Below are 22,215 nucleotides of genomic sequence, written 5' to 3' on the forward strand. Positions count from 1 at the left end.
AACTCTTTCACCAGCTCAACTCATCACCAGGTCCATGTGCCTCCATTATACTAAAAGCCACATGCAAGTATTGATCTGTGGTGTATTTCTTAGAAACCACAGGATGGAATGAACTACAAAAGCTTGAGGGTAAAACCATTCTAGGAAATAATTGTTAAGCAAGATTGATATACAAGAAAATTGAAGATAGCATAAATTCCTAGAAGGAATTGTTCCACTGCTCTCAATCCAGCAGTATTTCTCTAGATTCCCACTGGGGTACAACATGACAAGGCATTTCTGGTGACTACCCAATGTCACAATATTCAGAATTAACCTAATCAATATCTGCAACTGAGTTAACCTAGTTATCAGAAAGTCAACTGTTTTTGGCTGAATACTGCAGAATGCTTCATTCTTCTGATTATTTCATATTGAGTTCAGTTTAAAGGTTCCTGCCTATCATTTCCTGAAAGAAGTAGGCTTGCTAGTATTGAATTTAAGCTACACACATAATCAAATGTCATTTCCATCATGAGCCAAGTCAGACTGAGGCCCATGGTTTTAACTGGTCCTTAATTCCCTCCCTCCATCTTTCTTTCTCTCTTCTTCCTTCCTTCTGTCCCTCGCTTCCCTCATTCTCTCCTTCCTTTACTTTAAGGTTTTATTTCCATGACAATATAAGGAAATCAACATTTCTGAGTTCTAAATTTCTACTAGTAAGGAATATACACATTTTCATTAGTATCTAGGATTTTATATGTCTAGGTTTTAAATATCTAAGTTACTAAAACTTAGGTTTGAACTTTCAGGGCCATTCTTCCCAATTGCTTTTGTGAAACACACTGGAGACCTTTAAGGTCCTCCAACATAACTTTGAATGTTTTGAATAATTGTAGATTTTAGGGTATACTTCATCCATCAAGTTTGAAGGAGAAAATGCATTTGGCTCTATTTGAAGCTAAACTTCATATAAACACAAGATGAAATACATTAGATACCTGGAATTGTTTTCATTGGCAGTTCATCCATAAAGGCATTCTGTAACTTCATATCCATGCACGGGAAGAGATACTCTTCATTATGCAAAGAGGTCCCAAAGAATACCCCTTCAAAAAGTTCTTGATGTTCTAAAGGAATTGACTTTTTTCCTATGTTATAATTCTCAAAAGGGACGCTTACAGTATGGAATTTTACACTTCAAAGAAATATTGTATTTTAAAGAAAATCTCAAAAGTCTACATGATACTATAGATAATGTTCAATAAAAAACATACCTAAAACCTTTAGTTAAAACATGGGATCATAGTAAAATAAAGTTTTCAGAAGATATAGTTACATTTTTTTTTATTCTCTCCTGTACTATCTCCATTATCTTCCTCCCACAAAGCCCTACTAGAACCATGTACCTGATCTCTCCTTTTGAGTCCCATTTGGTGGGCTGTTCCTTGCCCAAAACTCACTGAATTCTACTCCTCTGGTGCTGCTAGGCTCATGAAAGCAAAATGAAATACTATTTCAGATAATATTTATATTATAAAAGTGGACTTCGGTTCTTTAATTCAAAGAAGTAAGGAATAAAGCCTTCAGTATTGTTTGTAGTTGTAAATGAATTTCATTTTCCCTCAATCATAGGACACAATAGCTTCCTAAACTGACAGAGAGGAATATTAGTATTTTTCTAAAATCCCAGGTGATGGTTTACATTGTGGTTAGATTTTGAACTAGAGTGAAATTAGAATTATAAATTAAGTAAAAAGGTTATTGGCAATATTCTCAAGATATCACTTACAGGAAGATAAGGAGAAAACTGTATGCAGCAGAAAATATCAAAACCATATACTTATTCTTAATCAGTATAAAAAATGAAGATTTTAGGCATTAGTACAAGAAAACATGGTTTTAGTTGAAGGCAAATAAAGCTATTCCTCCCATTTTTGTCCTACTGAAAAATCTTATGTAAGTGAAGAGCGATTTTATACACAAGTTGTAAGAACTAAAAGGTATCAAAAAAAAGTAGCTGCCGCTCATCCATCTATTTAGAAAAATCAAAGGCTAATAAATCAAAAACAAGTATTGTACATATTCCATAATTACTAGAACTTTCTCTTTTTGGTCCCAGATTGCTTAAGAAACCCAATGCTAAGTCTTAAACTGATTTATCATCTGTTATTCATCTTACCTTATTCTTTGCTGTGTTTCACAAATATTTAATCCAGTAAAGAATTATTATTTTCTTTCCAGATTTTATCTTCGTGTTTATATTTCACCTTGTATTTCATCTTTCATCATCACAAATAACTTGAAAATTGTTTTTCTCCAACATTAATTGAAGGTGCACTTTGAAATGTAACACAGCAAAATTACCCTCAAAATCTAACTACTGGTTACGGTTTGTACAGAGATGTCCCTGCATGCCTCACTGGATCATAGGGGGGCTTTGGGGAGATGAATTATTTGTGAAGGCAAGGAAGCTGCCTTTCTTTTGGGAGGTGGAGTCTGGCTAGAAGACAGTGGGGGCTTGGCTGGGAGGGTTTACCACCCTTCCTGGCTCCTCCCTTGAGCTCTCTCTCTGCTACCCAAATGCCAAGCCATGAACAGCTCTCCTCTGCCATTCCCCTCTGCCATGCCCCTCTGCCATGCCATTCTCTCTGGGAGCAAGCAGTCCTGAGGCTGTAACAATGAGCCAATAAACCTTTCCGCCTTTACTTTGCCAGTGTCAAGTATGTCTAAGCGACAAGGAAAGTGATTAAGAAAATACCCAACGAAGTTCTTTAATCCAAGAGAAAGGCTTTGACTAGAATGCTACCCCTGCATCAATGGACTTTCCTAAAATACAGTTCCTATTAAATTGTGGGTAATAACTGGAGAATTGGGAATTGCTAGAAATGTAAATATTTCACTGGAACACTATCAAGACTGTTCATTCCTTTTCTCTTTCATTCCCATGTGATTCTGGACTTTGTTACTCCGTAATTAACTTCTACATCTTTTGTTTCCTAGTTGGCCAGTCTGTTTCTATCATTTCTTCTTAGAAGCATATATAAATAAAAGCTGAGCTCAGTTCCCATGAACAAGAATTCTATTATTATAAACTTAAACCCTTTCTAGTTAATAACAAGTTGTTTAAAGATCACTCAGGATAGTGCCTGGCTTTATTCTCAAATGTTTTACATATTTTGAGAAGTTGACCTTACAAGAGTAGATAAATGACTATTTTCATAGGGAAATAATGAAGTGCTACCAGGATTAAACAATATATTAACATTTAGTTGATACGCATATACACTTACAGAAAAAACAATGCAAACATAGGGCGTTACTTATCAGCTGTTTCCATTTCTCATCACTGATATTTCAAATATAAAGTGTTCTGTTAAAAAGGGCTTCAAAATAGTTTCACTTTAGTTTATGACCCAAGTTTGCACAGCTGCATCCAGAAACAAATCTTCTAGCACTTCGCCCTTATTCAACTACTATCATCAAATGTTATACAACTAATTAGAATAATGAGACGGAGGCCTGGCTGAAGTACATAGACATTTTACAGAAAGCCACTTAACACTCTTCATTTTCAACTGAAAGATACCACCACTTCATAGGATTCCTTCACAATTCATTCCAAGAAACTAAACTTTCAAAGTCACCTTTTCATGACCAATATATTGAGGAAATAAGCTCCTATGTGATTGGTGACCTATTTACTAAATAGATCAAACTTAATAGAACTTCAGCTAAATTATATCATTATGCAATCTTGTGAAGAGTTTAACTTCAATGCCTAATATCTTTAACCCAATTTCACTTGAACAACTTTTTTTAAGCCTTCACAAAGTATTTAATTTCTATACTTCTATTCTTACATAAGAAAGAGACTTGAAATTTACAGTAGAAAAGATACATCCATGTTTTCCAAGAAAATTTAATGAGATTTCTAATACGGCTGTCAGTAATTTTCAATTTGCTTGTACTTCAATTTATCTTATAGTATTTCAATATTTTTCCTCAATATTTATTTCCAAAAATATAAAATTATATTTGTTGCCCTACTTTTATACTTCAAACAATATTATGCTAATATTTTTAAAATAAATATTATTTGTAAGGCAGATACTTTTTGAAAGAGCAAGATAATCTATAAAGTTAGAATAATATACATATAGTAAAATATAAATATGGCAATAAAAATAACTAAAACATATTATAAAATAAATATATATTATAAAATATAAAAAGTTATTTATATTAGAAAGAAAATGGAATAATATATTTGGAGTAACAATGTATTTTGAGTAAAATTCAAGTTCATAAATTTGTTTATAATTTCCCATAAATTATATATTTTTTTATTGTACTTTGGAGAGTAGAATTTAATTTCTATCTCTTTTTCTTCCTGATAATTTTTTCTTCAAATTCAGCATGTTAGAAATGCTGTAAAGTTTCATTTAGCCAATTCTTTGGTTGTGACCTTGAATTTTCCAATTCCTTTAAAATATCCTTTCAAACCTGTCTTTCATAATTCACTATCCTTTGCATTACAAAGAGACCTCTGTGGGAGCCCTACTTTAGCAACATGGAAATATGGTAATTAAGAGCTTTCTATCCCTACTTTCTCATGCCTGCAAGGTGGAAAACAATGGGGTCTTCTCTTCTGTTTAGCAATTCCATTCATGCAACAAAGATGTTCAGTGTACATGTCACAATGTAATAACAGTCTAAATGGATTAAATTACAGTGTGTAGTAAACACACAATTCATTTTGGCAGATGAATATAGATATTTTGTTGGGCACCACTTAACACTCTTCATATCCAGTTGCAATGCAAAAAGTGACACCTCACAGTGTTCCTTAAAAAGTCACTCAAAGAAACTAAAATTATTTTGAAACACTTTCACCTAAGAAACTTTTTCAGAAAATAAGGTACAGTGCCAATGGAGACCTACTTGTTCAATCAATTTCATGCCCTTTCTACAAATCTACCCACCCAGTTCCTTCCTTCCTTCCTTCCTTCCTTCCTTCCTTCCTTCCTTCCTTCCTTCCTTCCTTCTCTCTCTCTCTCTCTTTCTCCTTCTGTATTTATTGATTGATTGATGGAAATCCAGAAAGACAGTAAAATGCTACTTCAGTTTATTTCACAGTACAACCCTGAGCTTAGGAGCTCTGTGCACTGAGGTGGATAGAAACATCTGCTAGCCAGCAATGCCCATTTCTTGCTGTTCTAAGCTTGTCTACGCTGCACCACAACATCTGTAACAGGAGTGAAATGCAAGTGACAGCATGCTAATTCTAATAAATGGTTTTGCTTAGAGAAACTGCAACTTCTACTCAAGAGCACTTAAAATGTATAATTATTATTTCAAAAAATGGATTTATTTTAAAAATCTTTATTTTTTGGATAATTCCTTATTTTCAGAATGTAGCTTTTTATTTAAATTTTAAGAATGAATATTTATGTATTGTCAGTCACTTGTAAGTCTTTTTTATATATATGAAGAACTCTTTGACTATACATACCTATATACAAACACTCAACTCTACACTTCACTATGTACAACTGTCAAACTACCAATTAATGGAAGTTTGAGAGTATTTATTTCAGTGCTGTTCAAGAAAAAGACAATTTTATCTTCCATAAAACATTATAAGGGAAATTCCTTTTTTTTCCTGAAAAATTTTCGTTCTTAAAGTTTTTCATTATATGTGGCACACATGGATGAACTTGGTAGAAAATTTACCCCAGAAATGAAGGAATTGAGCCCCTCCTATTGCTCAGCAAGGTTGCAGAACACTAATGTTCTCTAAGTTTTAATACTTGGTCTTGAAACATCCATAATATGCTAAATGGATCCTCTTCGTTGTAGCAAAGACATATTTAAACAAGACACTTAATTCTACATGTAAATTGACATCAATAACATTGAAATTTAGTATCTCTGAGTGTCCTACTTGTTCATAAAAAGAAAAAGCCTAAGAGAAAAACTCTGAGAAATAGAAAAAGTAAACAGTTACAAGTATAAATTGATGATAGCCAAATTCTCTCTGTTATGGCTTGTACCTAGACATCCCCTCAAAGCCTCATGCAGATATAGGTGGGTTTTTTTCCAGGTGGGCTGGATCTCAAGTATGTGATGATGGGATTAAGGGTGCCCCACCCTGGGTGTGAGTGCTATCCATCCTAAGGGCCATAGCCTAGATAACAGAAAAAGGGCTGCTGTTGTCACTTGCTTCTTCTTCACTACTTCACTGCCTTCTGCCCACCATGAACTGTTTCTCCTCTGCAATGCCCCTATCCATCCCACCCTTTCTTGGAGCCACCCAATTATGGACTGAAAACTCTACAAACAGTGAGCTACAATAAACTTTTCCTCCTTTAAGTTTAGGTGTTGAATATTTTGTCTCAATGAGAAAAGTAACTAAGATACTGTGCAACATTCAAAGATTGAGAACTAAATTGAATAAAATAAAAAATGCAACATTCTTTAAAACAACTGATAAAGATATTCAACATGAAACATCTGAATGTGGATATTTCAAAGCATATTTTGCAAGGAGCACAAAATCAAGATCTGACTGCACCTGTTAATCAAAGGCCTTGAGTAGTGCACTCAGTCATGGTGGAACTGAAAGTACTAATGAGTGGACCATTTTACTCTAAATAGACAGGGAACTTTATAATAACTTACATCATGTTTTAATTGAAACTGTCCAATTCTGCTCCTCCTTTGTTCTCACTCTCCTGCTTTTAATTCTGATAAACTCTATCCTCTTCTTTGACTATTTTTCATAGGCATACTAAATTACTGGCTAGTTGTGCAAGAACAGTGGAGATCTGCATTCATGAATAATTTACAACAAAAATAATTTTACTTTTAATCAGAAACATGTTTTACTTCATTAAAAGCTCTTTCCTTTTGTCATAGGAAAATTTGTAGCTAAGACTGCATTTTTTTCATTTGCTTTAGAAAAAATTTACCTTTGCACCACAAAAGGCAAGTGTCTCTTTCACAGGGCTTTCAATTTTGCTAAAGGTAGATAGTCATTAACATGTGACTGCAACACAATTATTGGACACAAACCATGTGAACAGACGCATTTTATTGTAATAATATAAGAATTATTTACATTAAGCTTTTTGGACACCTAAAACAAATCTCCCAAAATATTGTTGTATTTAATTTATAAATCCCTAAACATGGAAAATTTGTCCTATGATAGAAAAGATTGAATTTACTGATAATTTGCTAGAAAATACCAAATAACCCTGTAATATATTTAGACAACAATTAGATTTATATCACATTTAAATGAGGCTGACGATATGACTCAGTAGCAAAGCACTTGGCTAGCATACAGGTATGTACCAGGCCTTGAATGGGCTAGACATTCAGCATTTCCCAAAAAATAATCATGGATAGATACATAGACACCTATGTACTGTTTATGTGTCTGTGTATATGTATGTGTATATTATATTTATATGAAATGTCCATTAAATAATATGTTGTGTTTACAATATACACTGTCTTTAACAGATATAAATATAATATATATTTTTAAATAAATGTCACTCTGTTACTTTCCTGTTCCTGGGACAAAATACCTGACATCAACAATTTAAAGAGGAGAGGTTTATTTCGGTTTATGGTTTTAGAGGATTAAGTCCATTGTCAGCTGGCTCCAAGCAAGAAATGGTAAAGCAGAAGGGCCTGGCAGAGGATAGCTACTCAGCCCATGGCAGCCAGGAAACAGAGAGAGAAGAAAGGAATGAGGGACAAGAATGTACCCTTCCAGGCCATGCCCAAGTGACCACCTCTAACCAGGCCCCACCTCCTCAGGGCACATCTAGCTAATGTACTCATCAATTAGTGAATTCACTGATGCGTACAGGTCCCCACAAGACTTCTGTGGGACATTTTATATCTAGGTAATAACATCAACAATTAAAAAATGTGCTACAGTAAAATTAAAGGAAATTAAAATTTTACTAGTAATTAACACTAAGTCCATCTATATTTTTAGCATATATCATCATCCGTTCAATATTTTATTTTATCTTAAGGAAAGCAAAAACCAATGTTGTGAACAAACATTTACAAATAACAAACTATTTTAAGAAAATATTTGTCTCAAAAGACAGAAATATCCTATCAATGGGAATAACATCCTAAAACACGTATTTACATTTTTTTAAAGACTTCATTGATTAAATGACTTGGAGGAAATAGTTTCTGACACACAACAATAGGGAAGGGTGGAGGGGATGAAGGGAGGGCAGGGGAATGGGGAAAAATAAGAACCAAGATACATCAAGTAGAGGTACAAGACCCCAGTGATGAATATAACTGTATTGTATACCTAAAATGTACCAGTAAACTTAATGAAAAAAAAATGAACTTACCTTCAATGAATTTTTCAACATAACCAATGTTGTATTATTTTTAATACCATGGCATGTGTCTCTCTAGTTATTTGTGTTTTCCTGAAAATAAGAACTAATTGGAAAATAATCAGCCTTGAAAGCTAGAGATCAAAAATGCCAGTTCCCATCAGCTTGTCCTTGCCTTACCTGACATCACTGTTCTCTTGCTCAGTGGCTGCTCTGTAAGTCAGGTAAGGCCAGTATGGGCAGACTGGGGTTTGGGATTTTTGATCTCTTGTTTTCAAGGCTAATTTTTTTCCAGTTAGGGCTTATCTGCAGTTAAACAAAGGCTTTAGTCCTTCTAGTAATAATCACTCTATATTCTAACACTAATGTGACCAATATTCGTCTTTATCATATCTATTTTAAAATAGTTTTGGTTGATTTTTCTAAGTATGAGAGAAAATATTTAAATTTTTAAAAAGCAACATTCAACTCAGCATTATTTTAGAGAATATAATGAACTTATCTGTGCAAGTATGCAATCATCTTCAAATTATCAAAAACATTCATTTGAATTCAGATGCATAGCTACAACAGAACTGCTATACTAGTAGAGGATATAAAACAAAAGTTCAAGTTACTCTCATTATACTCAAATACTTAAAATTTTAAATAGCAAGTACTATATTTACAAAGTCAAAGTCAAACACAGTAAATGCAGTTTTTTTAATAAACTTTATTGGTACATTTTAGATATACATTATGATCACATTCACCATTGGGACTTTGTACCTGGACATGATATATCTTAGTTCTTGTTTTTTCCCATTCCCCTTCCCTCCCTTCCACCCCTCCATTTCTCCCTAGCTACAAAAGCTTTGTTTCCATTTTTTCCTTCTTTTTTCATACTTTTTCTTTCCCTTCTTTCCTTTCCCCCATGCACTGCCATCCCATTTCCCTGTTCCTTTTGAACCTTTTCTTTCTATGGACACGCATGTGTAAATACTGAATTGTCTCTCTGATGTGAGAAACTGAAAGTGTAAATGAGGAACAAAATGTATAACAGATAAAATAAAGGCAGTTTTAAAAAGTAAAATCAAATGGTATTCTACTATTTCAAATGATTATTTTGTTTTACATTAATTAACTCCATGATTTTCCAAGTGTTGTTTAAAAGACCAATTTAAATTTAAGAGGAAAATAATATATAACTCTGTGAGATAGTTTATTTTTTTTCTTACCCATCAGAATCACAGCAGACTTCTCAACACAAATCCTTAAGTCAAGGAGATCTTAGAGTGAAATATTTCAAGCCCTTAAAGAAAACTACCCTGAACCCAGATTGATGTACACCACAAAACTATCTTTCAAAATTGATAGAGAAATAAGATACTTTCATGAAAAAGAACACCTGAAAAAATTCATGACCACCAAACCAGCAATCCAAAAGTTCTGAGAGGTATTCTAGAAAAAGGCAATGGAGACAGTTCCAAGAATCTCAATAGAATGAATCCACCAGGGAAGGCAGTCGACACAGAAGGGGAAGAATGGGAACCAACAACAGGAAAATAATATGACTAGGAGAAATCAATACATTTCAGTTTTAAACATCAGTGTATATGGTTTCAAATCACCAGTCAAAAAAAAAGATTGACAGAATGGATCAGGAAACAAGATCCAACAATATGTTGCATAAGAGAAACACATTTAACTGAAAAAGAAACTCATAAACTAAAAATCAAAGAATGGAAAACAATACATGTGACAGGAACTCAGAAAAAAGTAGGGGTAGCTATTCGATTTGCAGCCAAAGTAGATTTCACACCAAGACTGACCAGAAAAGACAAAGAAGGTCATTGTACTATATACTTGCTATGGGATCAATTCAAAAGGAAAGATAACAATCATAAATATACATGCAACGATTATTGGGACACCCAACTACATAAAACAAATATTTTTGTTTGGTTATCCAAAATCAGATCAGCTCTAATACAACTGTACTAGGGAACCTCAATGCCCCATTGTCACAAATAGACAAATCAACTAGACAATAAAGAAATATCAGACCTGAACCATACCTCTGAACAAATAAACTTAGTAGATATGTACAGAGTATTCCACCACCAAAAAAAAGAATACACATTCTTCTCAGTGGCACACAGGACTTTCTCCAAAATAGACCACATACGAGCTCATAGAACATGCTTAAGTAAATGCAGAGGAATTGAAATTAACCCATGAATATTATAAGATTATACTGCAATGAAATTGGAAATTAATAACAAAAGAAACCACAAAAATTACATAAATACATGGAAATTAAATAATATCCTCTGGAACAACCAATGAGTCACAGATGAAATTAAAGAAGAAATTAGACAGTTTCTGCAATTAAATGATAATCCCAATAAAACATACTGAAACTTATGTGACAGAATAAAAACAGTCCTATGAGGGAAATTTCTAGTGGTGAATTCACATATCAGAAAAGCAGACTGAGCTCCAATAAACAACCTAATGTTGAACCTCAAGCTTCTAGAGAAAAAAGAGCAAGTCCAAACCTCTGAGAGGGGGGAAATTAATCCAATTGACCAGAAATTAATGCAATTGAGATTAAGAAAACAATACAAAGAATGAATCAAAGAGTTGGATCTTTGAAAGATTAAATAAAATAGACAAACCTTTAGCCAACTTTACCCAAAAGGAAAGAAAAGACTCAAATCTGTGCAATTACAAATGAAAAGGGTAAAGTCACAACAGTTCCTGCAGAAATCCAGAAAATCATTAATATCTACTTTGAGAACCTGTACTCTAAAATAAGATAGAAAAGCCAGAAAAAATTGACAGATTCCTAGATACATATAAATTACAAAAGCTGAATGAAGACATAAAAATTCTAAAGAACTCAATATCAACTTCAATGAAATTGAAGAAGTAATTTAAAAACTACCAACAAAGAAAAGTCAAGGTCCTGATGGATTCACTGCTGAATTCTACAGGAAATTTAGAGAACATCTAATGCCACTACTTCTTAAAATCTTTAATGAAATTGGAAGAGAAGCAATACTCCCAAGCTCATTCCTGGAAGCAAGTATAACCCTGATACCAAAACCAGAGAAGGATCCAACAGAAAAGACACTTACAGGATAATCTTCTTCATAAACACTGATGTAAAATCCTTAACAAGATACTAGCAAACAGAATGCAGCAACTCATCAAGAAGATTATACTCCAGGACCAAGTAGGATTCATCCTAGGGATGCAGAGATGGTTCACCATATGCAAATCAATAAATGTAATGCACCATATTAGCAGAACCAAGGATAAAAATCATATGATCATATCAGAAGATGCAGAAGAAGCATTTGACAAAATCCAACAACCATACATGATAAAAACCCAACAGAAAATTGGAATAGGTCCTTATCTTAATCTGATAAAAAGCCATCTATAACAAACTAACAGCCAACATCATACTAAATGGGCAAAAAACAAAAACTTTCATTCTAAAATCAGGAACAAGACAAGGATGCTCACTATCATCACTCCCATTCAATACAGTTTTGGAAATATTAGCCACAGCTATTAGGCAAGAGAAGGAAATAAAAGGAATAAGGATAGCAAAGGAAGAAGTTAAATTATCATTATTTGCTGATGACCTGATATTCCACATAGAAGACTTCAAAAACTCCACGAAAAGATTCCTAGAATTAATAACCAATATTAGCAGCATGGGAGGATACAAAGTTAATACTCAAAAATTAATAGCATTCCTGTACACAAATGACAGACTGGGAGAGAAATTAGGAAAATAATGCCTTTCACAGTATCATCAAGAAAAATGAAATACTTAGGAATCAATCTAATAATCAAAACTACAGTATTCTGAAAATGGAGATCAATGAGGATATCAAAAAATGAAAAAATAACCCCTGTTCTTGGATAGGCTGAACCAATATGGTGATAATGGCCATATATCCAAAACTGTTACACAAATTTAATGCAATCCCAATCAAAATACCAACAGCAAAACTCACAGAACTAAAGAAAACAGTCCCAAAATTCATATGAAATGAGTACAGACCTAGATAGAAAACGCAATTCTGTGCAAAAAGAGCAAAGCAAGGGATATCACAATCCTGATTTGAAGCTATTCCAAGGATTAATGGAACAGAATAGAAGATGCACACTCAGCCTTCTTACCTTTGACAAAGGGGCAAAATATCTTCAATGAAAGAAAGACAGCTTCTTCAAACATTTAACAGTGTACCATAAGCATCACTCAGTCAGCAAATTTGTTTACATACTGTCTATCCCAGGCATTGCTCAGACAGGTGTCAAGTCAACCTGTTGATTCTTGTATTGAATAAATTTGTTAAAATTGTCGTTTTTATATTTCATGACATATTATCTTATAAAAATTATTAAAATATGCAAATTTGGTCATCTTGTATTTAAATAATTGGACTAGTAAGTGGTTAATAAATGGTGCTGACAAAACTGGCTTTCTATATGCTGAAAATTGAACCCAGACCTATATCTCTCACAATGCACTAAACTAAAATTTAAATGAATCAAAAATCTAAATACAAAAACACTTAATCTGCTGTAAGACAGAATAGATCAAACTCTAGAAGACACAGATATGGGCAAAGACTTCATGAAAAAAACCTGATCACATAAGAAATATTACAAAGAATTAACAACTGGGATCACATCAAATTTAAAAGCTTTTTTGCACAGCCAAAAAAGAAAACAGAAAAAAAAAAAACACCACCAGACTGCAAAGACAATCCACAGAATGGGAAAATAAATTTTACTAGCCACTTCTCAAAGGACTAACATCTACATTATATAAAGAACTCAAAAAAATCAGACCCTCCCAAATTAAAAAACCCAATTCAAAAATGGGCATTTGGAATGAACAGACATTTCTCAGATGAAGAATTACAAACAGTGAATAAATATACAAAAAATTCTCAGCATCACTCTTTTGAGAAATGTAAATTAAAACATCACTGAGATTCTACCTCACTCCAGAAAGAATGGCTACTATCAAGAAATCAACCAATACACAAATGTTGGCGGGGCTGTGGAAAAAAACCCTCTTCACTGCCGGTGAGTATGTACAGTGATGCAACCACTGTGGAAATTAGTGTGGAGATTCTTCTAAAAGCTAAAACTAGGGGTTCCATTTGACCTAGCTATTCCTCTTCTAGGTATCTTCCTAAAAGAGTTAAAATCATCATAGCACAGTGATACATGCATATCAATGTTTATAGCAGCACAATTTATAATACCTAAATCTTGAAAACAGCCAGCCCATATGCCCATCAAAAGATGAGTGGATAAAGAAAATATGGTATTTACATACAATAGAGCACTGCTCTGCCATAAAGAACAAACTTGAATGCCTTGTAGGAAAATTGATGTTGCTTGAAACCATAATCTTAAGGGAAATAAATCAGACACACAAGTTTAAATGTTGCATTGTTTCTCTTGTGTAAGAAACCCAAAGGGTAAATAAGGAGCAAAATGGAGGCTAGATATTGGGAAATATGAGGAACAGCTTCAAATGGGAATGGAGCAAGGGAAGAGGAAGGGAAAGGGAAGGAAGGGAAAAGGGGGAAAAAAGACAGTGAAAGCAAAAAACTGAAAACAAAGCTTTTCTAAATTGGTAGGGGAAGAAGGGTTAAAGGGATGGGAGGGGAATGAGAAAAAAAAGAATTAAGGCATATTACAAACAGGTACAAATTCCCTCCAATGAATGTGATCAATATGTACGACAAATATATACTAATACAAAATATAAAGATAAAACAATAAATAACAGCAGAACAGCAGAAAAAATATTAAAATATAATGAATTTATCAAGTTTTAGTAAAAAATTTAAGGTATATTTAGAAAAGAGAAATAGAGATAAAACAGAGAAATAGTGATATAATGTCACTGTTTCTAAAAAGATTGGGCATTGTATAACCATGGGCAAGGATGACCAGAGTCCACTGGTTTCTTTTCCTTGCTTTCTTTTCTGGCTAACCCGACTTCTTTTTCCTCCTCTTTGTTTTCCTTCTCAGCTACCCGCTCCCTCCTCTCCTCCTCCTCCTACTCCATTTGGCCCATTCAGGATAAAATGTGGCTTGGTGTAAGTAAAATTCATATTTCATTAAAACAAACAAACAAAAAAACTCTGAAAAATGTATGTTCCCTAACTATTCTAAATCAGTATTTAAAATATCAGATTATTGTAAAATGTAAAAGAGGACAATTATATTATTATTTATGAAATAATACATGAAATTTCTTTAGACCATGAATAGAACTCTCAATAGATCAGTTCTTCAACATGTCATTATTAACCACTAAGCTTAGGCAGGACTAAAAAATGAGTAAGTTTAAGAGGTCACTAGTAATGAGGTTTGCTCCTTAAACAATATTGTTTATCATTTGTTTTCATATTTTTGAATCTTTATCTTCTAGATTAACTGTGACGACCACTAATAACTTATTTTTTTAACAAAACTTGATTTCTTAGGTCTTCAATTTATTTTATTTCTCAGTATAAATGTGCATTTTGGTTAGAGGGGCTTGTTTCTATAGGAAATTTTTAAATATTTGTTTTGTTTTCTTTTTAGTTTTCTATATGGTCAAAATTCTAGATCTTTCAGTCATGTAATAGCATGTCAATATTTTTGTCTAGTCAAATTACACTCCCCAAATATTACTTGTATGTTGTAAAATCTACAAACTAGAAAAAAAATTTTCCAAAATCATGTCACTACTCTATGTGATTAGTGGAACTTTCCAAAGTAAATGATATAATCTCTATTTTTCATCAACTTTCTTTCTAATCTTTTAAATTTTTAATTAAGAAAAATAGCATAATTGAAGTAAACATTTATATGTTATCCTTTGTCTCTATTCCTTTTCTGGTACTACACAGAAAACCTGTGTCCCTATTGAAGATGTTGGTGGGCTCCATATACCAATGAACCTGTATAATATGAGTGATCTTCCTTCTTATGTTTTTTTATTGGGAAGACTGGGCTTAGAATCAAACCCAGGCCTTTACACATGGTGAGTGCTTTATCACTGAGTTACTGCTCCAGCCCTTGGATCTTTTTCTCATGAGCCAAACATCCCTTTCAGAACTCTGAAAAAATAAAATCGGTTTCTAAGGAGTATGGATTTTGCAAGTATATACAATAAAGATAATTTTAAAACTAAGTTCTGTACCTTGTAGTATGTTTTGGTAAAATCACTGACTGGGAATCATTTCAACAAGAAGTGATGAATTTCTTATATTCCTCTTTAAACTGCATTCTTTAATAACAATACTCTTTCCCTGGTTCAAACCAAAAGTACACAAGATTGTTTTTATCTTCAGAAGATTTTCTTTCAAAAGCTGTTAAAGTTAGTTTCAAAGTATATACTTTTTACAGGTATAGGAATTTTATTATTTGTGATAATTTCATCATACTTATTTCAATCATTTTATTACTTTATTGTATGCATTAACCTTCACTGAAGGCATTCTAGGGGTAAGCATATGTCCTAGAAATAAGATTGAGGCTGGATATTTGCACTTATACCCCAATAACACCTAAAAGCTTCCAAGCACGAATCACTGGGGTAGTATATAAAACAAAGAGAAAGAATTTAGCTATTTAGTGTGAAAGGTACACTATCACTTTCTGCCCCCTTAATAGTACAATGAGCCATACACTAGCCGAAATTTTTGCATAGCAAGTGTGGTTGAAAATCTATTTCTCTGGCAATGGATTTCAGGTTATGTATGAGGAATCTAAAAACACAGAACTAAAAATAAAAAAGTAAAATTAAGAAAGTGTGTCTTTCATGCTCATTTATTATTTGTGTGATAATAATCACAATTCTGGTATACAGTATTTAAATATCCTTTAAAAGCTTTAAAAATTCCTAAACACATGCACATTAATATTCTTAAGGTTCTCTATTTTAAAATTTATAAGTACTGTCAAATATTTTAAAACAGCAATGCATTAAAATGTCACTCCACAAGGGAGAGAATGTAGTCAAAATTACCAATAATGGTGAAATTGTTAAATAAACTGGCACATATGGATACAAAGAAATATTACGTAGTATTCAAAATTATCTTCTCAGAGAATATTGAATGACATGGCAAACGCTCCAGTGTTCTTCACTTGATCTTAGCCAAAAGGCCGAGAAGTGATCACTCCAGTGTTCTTGAAGAGATAATTAGTGTTCTGGGAAAGTCCCATTAGTTACTAACTTTTCCCATAAAACTGCACTTACAAGTGAAGTCCTTGGCATTCACCTTCAGTTCAAATCAGTTAGACAGCTGGCAATATTTGAAATACCTGGTTTTACCAAGAAGTGCTTTCTCATCAAGGACAAGATGAAGAGATTGGTACAGGAGTGGGGTTGGGATAAATCCTCATCCCACAAAGAGGTACATTTTGAATGGGGAAACACATGTTGCTATCCATAGAAAAGAGTAAGTCCAGGAAAACAATATAAAAACCAGCAATCTTAGAAGGAAGCAATCAACTGGAAAGAGACAAATCGGGTCAAGTTGAGAAGATCAGAGAGAAAAATTCAGACTCTTAATAGTCCTTCTTCCCATTGAAATGACAGCATATGTTCTATAGCATCTCTACTGTTCAATGCCTTGGAAGGGCAATCATTCAAATGTTTGACTTGCCAAAACGTTGACTAGCCTTCTATACACCTTCTTAAAATCCTGAATCTCACCCATAAGCAACTTTATTGAATGGAAATCCTGCAAACTCTCCTCCTGATTCCCTACGTTAACATGAAGAGGTTAGCTCACCAAGGACATGTGGCTGTGACACTACACAGTAACTGGGAAGACTATATTAAGGATTTTAGTATTTGTCTCCTACAATGTGGAAAGGCACAGAAGCATTATACTGGTTTATTTCTGCAATGAAGCTTTCCACTTCTCCCCTCATTCTATGAAGAGATCAAGTTATAATTCTATTTACACCTGCATAACATTTTGAAAAAGACTACTGATAAATCTATTGGCAATCTCACACCCACTACCCTGAAAGTGTGAGAGCTCTACTAGGAACAGTTATAGAAAATCAGTCAAAGCCATGACATTTGACAATTTTTGGCCCCAACAGCCTAGTGCAGATCTCTCCATCCACAGCCAACTGGCAAAGTATAATAAGTGAACAAACACAAAGTGTGCAGTGTATGGAATGTGCTGTTGTCATTCACCAAGAGGCACAGCAGCTACATGGGCCCCTCTGTCCACTTTGATTTCTCCAGTATATTGAGCACTGAGGAAGCAAGTACTAGATGAAAGAATGATATGCTCTACAGAATGCAGCACAATACGTATTCAAACCCAAAGAAACCATCTGCCAAGCCTCAGAAAGCTAGTGTTTAAATACAAAAATGTTACAGAACTTTAGAATCTGTACTAAGGGCTACAGCCAAATTATCCCAAAAATGCAGGTACATCCTATAGTGGTTAAGTGTCAGCCCTATAATATGTACATATTTGAAGGTAAAATGTAAAAATGAGGAAATAAAGTTCCTCTGCTCATCACAGACTTTGCCATATTTTCCTTATTTCCTAGTACAGCTGTCACTTGTTCGATAACTCCGGTCACTTGGGAAATCTCAGTCCAGGCACATCTGAGAAGCTGGAGGAGTCAGGAGAGGTGGGCATCTGAAAGCACCCTAAGGCTTCCAGCCACGACTTCAGACTTGATGGAAGTGCTTGGACTTGAGCCCCTGCCCTGCGTCCTTTGGATGGAATGACCTCTTTCCACACAGGAGAGACGAATTTTACACTTCTGTACTTGCACAGGTATAAGACTTTCCATCACTGTTGCAAATGGAATGTCTGTATGTGCATTTTCTTTCCAACCAAAGAAAAAGCATTTGTGAAGAATCAACATTCAAGGTATGATATTGTTTGCCTATTATTATTATTACTATTATTATCACTATTATTACATCTGACTGCAAAATTAGGTTTATTTTGCTATAACTATAATTTTAATCAATTTACTTAAAAATATATTTTATATACTGATTTTCAAAATTTGTTTGAAAAATTCCCTTTTTGAAAAAGAATTTTTATCTATTGGCTCTTAGTACAATATTTATAAAGTGTCTTCTTTAATACTTTTAGTTATGCTCATTCATGTGATAACTAGTAATTCACTTCAAAACCATTTAAAAACTAGGGACAATTCGATCATTTTTATAGGATTAAAAAACCTGCTGTCACACAGAATCTGCAGTAGAACAAAAAGTCAGTTACCACATATTAATTGAGGCTCCTAAGCGTTGAGTTATTCAGAGACTAACAGTAAAAGCCACGCCAGGTCAGTTGATTTACTCAATTATAATATAAGCTCCATTTATTTATTATTATTCTTTTCCTATAATAAAAATTTTAACCAAATTTTTGCTTATATGCTATTATTTATATTTTAATTTAAAATAAACTAGATTAGTTACAACTCAGGTTTAATATTGAACAGAAACAATAACATAACAAGAAATGCAGCTAACAACATAGATACTACAATATAAATAGATATCCAACTACAATTTCCAGAAATCACTTTAAAGACAAAACATGATCAAAAGGAAAGGATGTGGGTAGCAAATGTGAAGTCCATTTATAAATTCTGTCTTCTTTCTCTCACGCCAGTCTCTGCCATTAACAATTCAATGAATTTGCACACTATTTGACATTTAGGCAAATTTAATTCTTATTTATTGGATAACTAAATACAAATGAATTTGAATGCAGAAAAATTTAGCTGTATATCCAGTGACAGCAAACCTATGGCACGCATGCCACAGCAGGCTGTTTATAATATTGAAAGCTCTAAAAGGTTTGCCATCACTGTGTATATCAATATAAGTACATTTACATCTAATCTCTCCTTCATCTCTGTCTCTATCTAATCTCCACACTGTCCCTAAATGTCCTTCAAGTTCTGTTGGATTATTTACTGAGTTTCTCAAATAACCTTCTCCCTGCTATCACTGCATGCTCAACCTTCACTGTCTTTTGGGACTAATAAGGCTCATTTGAGGCACCTTTACTATGTCTAAAACCCTTCCACTAGTTTTGCTCAGAAAAATGGTAGCTATGTTTTATCCTTCCCTCCTGTGGTGGGGGTCAGGAATGGTGGGGTGAAGAAGAGAACACTGGAAAGCTACAGGTAAGCCAGAGACTCAGCCCGGGACAGCTGCAATTCATGTTAAGCAGCTGGGGTGTGACAGGCCTGGCAGGCACACGTGCTCCAAATATCTCAGCCACTCACACCAGAGCAGGACAGAGGGCTGACAATGACTAAAGGACTTGCACCATGTACAAATGTATATAAAAATTTAGACACAGGCTTTAGTTTTTGTAATTAAAAGTGTGTGTATGTTTTTTAAATATGGACCGGAGGACACATTAGAAAAAATGTCTTCAAAGCATACAGATAAATACTTAGACAACACATAGTATCAAGACTTAGATAATAATTGTCATACACTAAAGAAAAGTGTAGCAGAAATTAAAGAAACACGCCCTTAGTGCTAAGTATAAGGCATTCCAGCATGTTTTCCAGGCATGTGGTTATATCTTTTTTGTATAGAGAATTCCATATTGATGTAAAATGTTAAGGCTTTTTAGAAAAAGGAGTAAGATTACATTATCAGAAATACTGAAACACTATAGTAATTTGGTCTCTAATTAGACTTTAAAATAGAAAAGGTAGCTTGATGTGGGAAACAATTATTTTATTTGATATTTCAAAGTGTTAATATAGGATAGAAATTGCTGTATAAAGCTTACCTTTATAGCTACCAGGTGCAGCACTTTGATATTTTTTAAATTTAGAGCATTCAATAGCTCATGGGAAGTGTATTTTCTTTAATTATAAAACAACTAAATGCTTAATTTGGTATGGTATTGTATAATATCTACTGTCCCATCACATTCCTTATGTTGTTAATGTTTTTATTATAGATATGACTGAATAACCAGAAGGCAGAAAAGATGTATTTAGTGTAGAACTGTAGGCAACTGGGTGGGGAATATGTTCCTATCTATCTATCTATCTATCTATCTATCTATCTATCTATCATCTCTATAATCTATCTATTATCTATCTATCTGTTTCTTTAGCTGCTGTCTGACATTTCAAGGTTTAGGATTGTGGTAAAGTAGCTTAAATAAAGTGTCCATGTGAGACACATGAATATTGAAAATAAATGACTGTTTACACTTGAAATGTTTTGCTATATGTACTGGATAACAGTTTCAAAATATTTCTAACAGTTTCAAAATAATTCTCATTGGGAATTTTCTTGTTAATCATTCCTTGTTTTGATTGTTTCCAATATACTTTGATATAAATGTTCTGCAGGTTTATTGGATTCAATATAGTATTGCCTAATAATTCTAGTCTGTGTGATTCAAAGACAAATATCCTCATCTCGGAGTTGATCTCCAACCAATAATATGTCAATTCAGTGAACTAAAATGATGAACTCTAATTTTTATGAGCACAATAATTTCAGGCCAACAGTAACGATCTCTTCAACTGGCCTATCAATGTAGACAACATAACCCTAATTGCTAAAAATGATTCTCCAGTGATTCTCATTTAGAAAGCAAATAATTTGGACAAGTGAAAAATACTGATTGTGCAAAGGAAGATAGAAATATTGTTGTATTATTTAAAGATTTAATCTTCTCTAAAATTCAGTAAATACCCTAATGAGTATACGACTGACAGTAAATGGGTACCCACTAAAGTACCAAGGCCAATACTAACCCAATGACTCCATTTTCAAAAAAAAAGCTTACAGTGGCACCACGCCTGCCTGGCAAGCACAAGGTCCTGAGTTTGATCCCCGGCACAAAGGAAAGAAAGAAAGAAAGAAAGAAAGAGAGAGAGAGAGAGAGAGAGAGAGAGAGAGAGAGAGAGAGAGAGAGAGAGAGAGAGAGAGAGAGAGAAAGAGAGAGAAAGAAAGAGAGAAAGAAAGAGAAAGAAAGAGAGAAAGCAAGAGAGAAAGCAAGAGAGAAAGAAAGAGAGAAAGGAAGAAAGGAAGGAAGGGAGGAAGGAAGGAAGGAAGATAAAAGAGAAGCTTAGAAATCATTCTATGAAAGACTCCTTCACTTGAGTAACACCATTTTTGAAAAGAAAAAGTCAATCACTCAGCTTCTACTTAATTTTAAAAAGTTGTATTACCTTAAAGTACACAACTCTGAAACTAAAAGTAAGTCTGGCCTGGTAACACACACCTGTAATCCCAGGACTCTGAAAGGCTGAGGCAGCGGGATAGCCAAGTTCAAGCCCAGTCTCAACAATTTATTTAGGCCTGGCTCAAAATAAAAAATAAAAAGAAGACAGGGAATATAGCTCAGTGTGAAGGACTTGCATTCAATCCCCAGGAACAAAAACAATAGTTCAATAATAAATTTATAACTGTCATAACTACACAGCCAAATAATTTTAATAGTTAATACAAATAAAACTACAAAACCAATAAAATTCAAATTAGCAATACCGATGAGCATGACAATTTATGTTATTTTGGTAGAACTAAAAAATACTACTTTTAATTTTATTGCAACATTACATGAGGAATTTTCAAATTCAACACAGTGCCCACTGTTCTACATGTAAAAGCTGTGGCATTTTTATTCAAGTAGTATGATTATTTTTATTTGGATTTCTCTTAGCCCCACATCATTTATGAATTACTTAGATCCATTCTTTACTTCTACCTGAAAATTTAATATTGAAATTATCTGAATCTGAATAAACTATTTTTACTTGGGAACAAGGTAAGACCTAAAGAAAGAGC

General features: G+C 33.5%; 1 protein-coding gene and 1 pseudogene across 10 annotated transcripts in view; both read right to left on the bottom strand.

The window, feature by feature from the left end:
* Positions 1–22,215, bottom strand: part of Epha5 (EPH receptor A5) — a 360,726-nt gene that overhangs the window by 239,925 nt on the left and 98,586 nt on the right. The window lies entirely within an intron of this gene.
* Positions 16,392–16,562, bottom strand: LOC147825179 (U2 spliceosomal RNA; annotated as a pseudogene).

Source organism: Heterocephalus glaber, unplaced genomic scaffold, assembly GCF_053883595.1.
Source record: "Heterocephalus glaber isolate CG9 unplaced genomic scaffold, H.glaber_assembly_v1.0 deba00001509, whole genome shotgun sequence".
NCBI lineage: Eukaryota > Metazoa > Chordata > Mammalia > Rodentia > Bathyergidae > Heterocephalus > Heterocephalus glaber.